The following is a 7,124-nucleotide window of genomic DNA, read 5'->3' as shown; positions in this document are numbered from 1 at the left end:
TACTCAAGTTTAAAAGAAGAGTTTCTATCAGCTGTGGCGATTGCTTAAAAAGGACGAGATCCTCCAAAATGTCAAGAATAGATGAGAGAATGAAAATAAAGACCAGAAACAGAGATGATAAATGGGTGAAAAGGAGGTGGATGAGGTGGTCAGAGAGGGCGAGCTAGAGAGAGTGCTGAAGCTTGGTGCTACTCAGGCTTCTCTTTCCACATACTGGTTCTGTGATCCAGGAAACAATCCTCTTTACCTTTTACCTTTATCTCATTTGTTATAGGCTAAGATGCTTCTTATTCATTGCTTTCTTTAGTATTTACAACTGCTTTCTAAGTAAGTGCCTAAAAATGAAAGAGGATTTTGTGATGATGTAATAGCATCAGGGCCCACATCTGAATCGGAGCCATAATACTGCAGAACTTCTGAGTGCTGTGAACCAGGTGAGCAGCACTCTGTGGACACGTGTGGCTTCTCCTCCTATTTCCTTCATTCTCTGGGTTGTGTCAGTGGGTTTGGCTCTGAAGGTCATAGAATCAAGCAGCCATTAAGAAGAATTTGTGTCAGCCAGGCACTGGTGGTTGACATCTGTCATCCTAGATACGCAGGAGGCTGAGATCTGAAGATCAGAGTTCCAAGCCAGCCCATTCAAGAAATCCCTGTGAGAGTTTATTTTTTAATCTCTAATTAACTACCATAAAAAGCCAGAAGTGGAGCTGGGGCTCAAGTGATAGAGAGCTAGCCTTAAATAAAAGAAAGCTCAGAAGCTCGGAAAGAGTTCCCAGACCTTGTGTTCAAGTACCCCCCCATACACATACACACACACACACACACACACACACATCACTGTCAAAGACAGTAGAAATAAGAGTCCCACGACTAAAAATATTGGTTACAGGCAATAGTGAAAATGATGAGAGCTCAAATATTTTTGCAGTCAAATCAAACTGCCATTAAATTCTATTGCTGCTGTCTATACCTTTGGTATATCCTTGCTCCTGTGAACAGAAGGAATGGGGCGAGGGACTATGTTTCTAGCTAATATTTGATATAGGGATTGTCTAGCAGAAAACAGTAGTTACATAAGTTGGTTTGTATTTGTTCTTTATTTTTTTAAGCCTAGAAGCCAACCCTGCATTTTTTCCCAGAAGTTGAAATATACCAAACTCAAAAGACTTAATGCTTTAATTTTCTGCTATGATCACATGGATTGATCTTTTTTAATCTTTAAATAATGTTGAGGACTTCCTTTTAGCCGTAGCCAGGCTACAATTCTTTTTATTTTTTTTAACAGTGATAAAATGGACTTTTATTAACTTTGTTGAATCAGAGATTATAAAAAAATTATTGCTTATGAAGATCTTGGGGCAACAGAAAGATGTCTCCGAAGTCCAGTTATCTTAGTTTATTTAAACTAAGAGGAAAAGGTCATAATGTTTTCATGCAATACAGACTCGGTTCTTTAAATCACAATTGTGACAAATGGTAGAAAGAATTAAGACACTGCTCTACCTGTGATCCACACAAAACACCAACATTCTGGGTCGTATATATTAAAGTAGTATCTCACTTTTGGAAACACTGTAATAACTGATACATATGGGCATGCCTTAGGTGGGCATAGAAATGCAGTATTTTCTAAAGAAAGAAATTGCATGCACATGGGTGCACACACACACACACACACACACACACACACACACACACACACACATGCACATGCACAACAACTATTCAGTTTCTTTAAAATCACTGAGCAAGAAAACCAACAATGAACTTCCATACTGATTTTACACAACTTCTCTACAGTACCTTGACTTAAACCCAAGAGCAAAAGTTAAGACTCATCTCTTCTATTTTAGGTAAGCAACTGCATGGTAAACTTAGATGACTTATCCTCTGGGTTTTACCTGGGAGTGGTCTTTTTAATCAATTATTTAAAAGAGGGCAGGTTTGGCACTTTTATACTGATGTCACCAATGTTAATGTTTCTCGGGATCTCTGAAAGATTCCTGTTCTTTACAGCAGATAGGGCACCAGCCAAGCCAGTCTCCGACTTCTGCGCGTCGATCTGCATGACAATCTCTTTCATGTTGGTCTCCAGCGCCATCCCCCTCGCCCCCATCACCATCTCGGCAAGAATGTGGTGAACCTTGTCCACATGGAATATCAAGTCCAGCTCGCAGACGTTCTCAAAACACTTGTCCAGTGTCTCCACAAACACCTGAATGAGGTCTAGCATGCCAAGTCGCTTTCTGAGGAATCCACACAGAAGGCAGAGTTGCAGAGTGTCTATCAGCTTGTTGTCAGAGCCGCCAATTAACAGGCCTCCTTCCAGGAGGTTGCACACATTCTCGTCTCTCTTGGACACCAGGTGGAAGGTGCATGATGATCTGCTGCTGTGTCTTTCCTGGAGGGCTGGAAGAACTTGGAGAGCCGCGTCTGCCTGTGGTTGTTGAAGATGAAGATTATCTTGATCTTGGCTGGGTCTGGCCGGCCTGGGGGAGCCGGGGTGGGACGACGTGGGCCAGCCTTGGGATCTCGCAGGCCGCCAGGCTACAAGTCTTACTGAAAAGGACAGATCCTGGTCATTCAGCTTTCGTCTAAGACATTTCCATCTGTCAGTCTCCTTCTAAGTAGAAAGAATTTTCATGGAGCGTTTATTAATTCATTCTGAAATTTTCTCCTTTCATTGAAATCCTCCTATTTTTGTGTAGCTAGAGTGCCTGTGCATAGTTCTGCTGTTATTTCTTCAGACATGCTAGGCAAGCATTTTACCACTACACCACACTCCCAGCCCTGTCTGCTGTTATTTCTATTGTGTTTTAAGTTTTATGTTAAAGGAATGAGTTTTACTTCCTTAAGTCAGTAACTATGTATTAAGAGCCAGACTCATAGTTAACATATGTGAAATCATCCACATGAAAGGTTGTTGATTCTCTTTTTGTCCTTCTGACAGCTCTGATCTTCACCTTTTGCCCTGTAGACATTTCTACCTGTCTTGACCTGACTTGAGATGGCTTTGATGCTTTGGCCTGTCTGGATGAGGATCTTGATAGGTGGTGGTAATATGCCTTTTGATGTGGCTATCACAAAGTCATATTTAATGGAAACACATGCACTCTTAGAATTTACTTCTGGAAAAATGAGAGACCATTTAGAATTTGTTGTAGACTATTTTTTAAACTGTTGGGGTTATGAGATCATAGACATATTAGCAAGGGCTAAAATATCCTATGCACACTGTAAAATTGGAAACTTACAGAACATGTACATAGTTCATAAGGGAAGCCATAGTTTCTGTCTACCAAGGCATTCTCATGTGCAAACTCTCCAGGAATGCAATCCTGAGAACTTGAAAGATTATCTTTCATCATCAAAACTTTCATGTTCTTAAGATATAATCATAATGAAAGGAGAAAATCTTTAGATATCATTCCTCTCTTTTAACATTCCCACACTACTGTGACACTGCATACAACCCTCTGTGGGAAAAAGGAGTTGCTTCTTATAAGAGAGGCATCAGATACTTGATGTTAGATCTGGAGGAGAGGCTTTGAGTCACTGTGAAAGTTGTCCCCAAATATTTAGTAGGTTATCAGATAAAGCAGGTTTCCTTGTGCTGAACTGGAAGTAGACTCAATAGATGAAACTTGATGTACTGATACATGAAACTTCAGATTCAATTTAAAAGGAAAGGTTTTTATTGTTATTGTTTGTTAGTTTTTGCTAGTCCAGGGGCTTGAACTCAGTGTCTGGGCACCGTTCCTAAGCCTCTTTGTGTTCAAGGCTAGCACTCTACCACTTGAGCCGAGTATCACTTCTGGCTTTTTCTGAGTAGTTTTGTTTTTAATTGGAGATGAGGGTCTCACAGACATTCCTTTCTGGGCTAGCTTTGAACAGCCTTCCTCAAATCTTAGCCTCTTTAGTAGATAGGAATCCAAGTGTGAGCCACTAGTGCCTGGCAAAAGGCAAGTTTAAGAACTGTACATGTTCAACAGAGGAACATGGGATGTTCAAGCAAAGGCTGTAGAGTAATTTCCAAGTTGTAAGGAGGAAGTGAGACATTTAATTTAATGTTCTGATTCCCAAGGCTCCTGGATGCTCAGAAAGCTCTGGAAAGAAAGGAACAAATATAATTTCTTGGTCCTGTGGGACACACTGGGATTTGTGCTTTCTGCTTATATTTCAGAACTGTGGCACACATACTCGACAGGCACAGGGGAACGTGGTGGAAGGAAATGTAAACAAAAGGGACTAAACAAAAATAAACATAAAGCAAAGTGGGCTGGAAGTATGATGCCATTTCCAAGTGCATGTATGCACAGTTTCCCTTTGCCATGTGGATATTGAGACATAATGTGGCAAGATCTGCTAATGTATCAAGAGAAGCAGGAAAGCTACTAGCACAGTGATGTTCATTGCAATACTATTTACCATAGCAGAATATAGAACCAACCCAGATGCTCCTCAGTAGATGAGTGGATCAAGAAGATGTGGTATTTATACACAATGGAATTCTATGCTGCCATTAGAAAGAATGGCATTGCCCCATTTGTAAGGAAATGGAAAAACTTGGAAAAAAATCATCTTAAGTGAAGTAAGCCAGATCCAAAAGAACATAGACTTGATGGTTTCCCTCATTTGTAATAATTAGTACACATCTAGGACTCTCCTAGCAGAGGATTACAATAGTGAAAAACCTAGGTACATAAGGTCATATAGGATGAGGCTAAATGAAAGGGTCTCTAGGATATGGAAACAAGAGCTTTATCTTCTGTGATTGTTGTTCTCAATGTACTATGTTATTTATCATTTCCTTTGTTGCCCTTTGGTTAATCTCATATTGTTACTGTATTTGACTTTGTTACCCAGTATATTGCATATAAGTTTCTTTGTTTATTTGAAATAGGAAAGGAAAGGGGAAAAACAAGATGATTGGAGGGTGGGGGAGAGAAAAGGGCATAAGCACATAAGAAGGGGTAGGTAGCAATGTGTGAGAAGTAATGCACCTACTATCTGGCGAATGTAACTATATCCCCTCTATACATTACCGCAATAATAAAAAATAAAATTAAAAAAAAAGAGAGAGAGAAGCAGGAATTTTCTGCTTTGGCTATAGAAGTTGATGGGTATTTGTTTGGAAATGTTGGCCCAAAGCACTTAAGAACAAACTCAGGGCAGGATTAAGGTTGAATGGATTCAAATAAAATTTGGCTGCAGATCCAATCTGTCCCTCGGGCAACCTTCTTGTGACATCTGAAACCAGCAAGGAGATAACAAAACTAATGAATAAGTAACTATCCTAGTCAGGATGAGATTTCATGATTTCTCAGTCACATGCCACATATTGTCACATCTCTCAGGAATGTCTCCATCATGGGACTTGAGTTTGCTGAACTTATTTTCTGTGTTCCCAGCAGTATTCATGTCTCAAGGGGCAATACTGAAGTTTGAAGATAAACACCCCTATCAGGGCTCTTCCATCATCAATGATGTACCACACTGTACATATAATGGGCCAGTAAAGTCAGAGAAAATGGAGGTAATAACCTGAGCTTTAGCCTGGAGGAAATCATTTAGCATAGTGAAGTGCTAGGTTCTGGAGCTGAAAAACAGGGCAAGTACAATGCACTTTGTAAGGTGGCTGGGCATGTTAGGTTGGAGAAGGTACTTAACACACCCAGAAGATGGAGCACAAAACTAGGTCATGAGTGGATCACTTCCCTACATCTTTCTCTGGGAATCCTCCTTTATTTATTTAAAATTATTTTTTAGTGAGTATGAGTAAAGAAGCAAGCATATTTAGGACAACAAGCAAATACATAACTAAGGCAAAATAATAATTCAAGGTAAAGATAAGCAATATAACCAACAAACCTCAATTCCCAGTATAAGATGTCCAACACATGGTTTATTCATGAGAAGTTGGCACGTAAGGCCAGGGCTTTTATTTATGTTATTTGTATGTTATGAACCTTGTGTCCCTGGATCCTGGAGGTAGAAGCAGGCTTGTCAGTGCCAAGTACCTTGTGAGTATGAGCGCACTTGAGCCTGGTATTTCCCTGTGCTACAGAAAATACCAATGATTGGGATGCTGCCCATGCAGCCTTCTTCAGACTCTATGCCAAAGTGTTCCTGAATGAGAAAAGATCTGGTTACTCTCAGCTCGTGATATTTCACATGCTGTTCTTAATTTCACAAAGAAAATTGTGCATGGCATTAAACTGGTTTGGACTAGACTTGCTTTATCAAGATCTCCCTTTAAAACTGCTAGAGAGTCATTTTCTTACTGTACAAAGTGAATTTGGATTCTTCGGGGAACCATGACTGATGTTTAACAGTCCCATCACACCTTTTAAAGCTGTTACTAACTCTCCTTTGCAGAACTTCAATCTGCTTGCCTAGACACGGTCCAGGGCTGTATGCCTCCCCTTTCTGGCACAGGAAGGAGAAGCCAGATGTCAGCTGGAACTTCCTTCCCGAGTGGCTCAGAATCCATGATACTTGCATGGCTCCACTGAAAAGGCACTAGTTGATGAAATAGGCATGGAATTGTTATTCTGCACATTCAAAATTCTGTATCATCAGTCTCTGCAGACATTAGAGAGTCGTTGAATGGACACACACACCGCATTACCTACTTTTGTTTTGTTTTATTTTGCTTTTTCAGTTGTAAGGCTTGAACTCTGGACTTGAGTGTTGTTCCTGAGCTCTTTTGCTCAAGACTAGTACTCTACTACTTTAAGCCACAGTACCACTTCTTGTTTTCTGGTGGTTAATTGGAGATAAGTCTTGTGAACTTTCCTTCTCCAGGCTGGCTTGGAACTGTGATCCTTAGATGTCACCCTTCAGAGTAGGTAGGATTATAGGCGTGACCTGGCTATACCTTAAAATAAGACATTAACATTCAAGAGTGTCCAAAACAAATGATCTTAATAGGTTATCTCAGTGCTAGGACTACCTGGCTTACTCTAACCACATTCAGAAAAAAATGAGCAGAGGCCGGGTACAGTGGCTTACGTCTGTAATCCTAGCTATCCTAGCTATTCAGAAGGCTGAGATCCAAGGATCATGGTTCAAAGCCAGCCGCTAAATAATGGGAGACTCTTATCTCCAACTAATCACTAGAA

At 40.3% G+C, this 7,124-nt stretch overlaps 1 pseudogene; it reads right to left on the bottom strand.

The window, feature by feature from the left end:
* Positions 1 to 1,924: 1,924 nt before the first annotated feature.
* Positions 1,925 to 6,504, bottom strand: LOC150064115 (AP-3 complex subunit sigma-1 pseudogene; annotated as a pseudogene).
* Positions 6,505 to 7,124: the final 620 nt, after the last annotated feature.

This window comes from Megascapheus bottae, chromosome 4, assembly GCF_031878675.1.
Source record: "Megascapheus bottae isolate mThoBot1 chromosome 4, mThoBot2.hap1, whole genome shotgun sequence".
Taxonomy (NCBI): Eukaryota; Metazoa; Chordata; class Mammalia; order Rodentia; family Geomyidae; genus Megascapheus; species Megascapheus bottae.
Note: the sequence above shows the minus strand (reverse complement) of the source record. Positions and strands in the feature narration are given on the sequence as shown.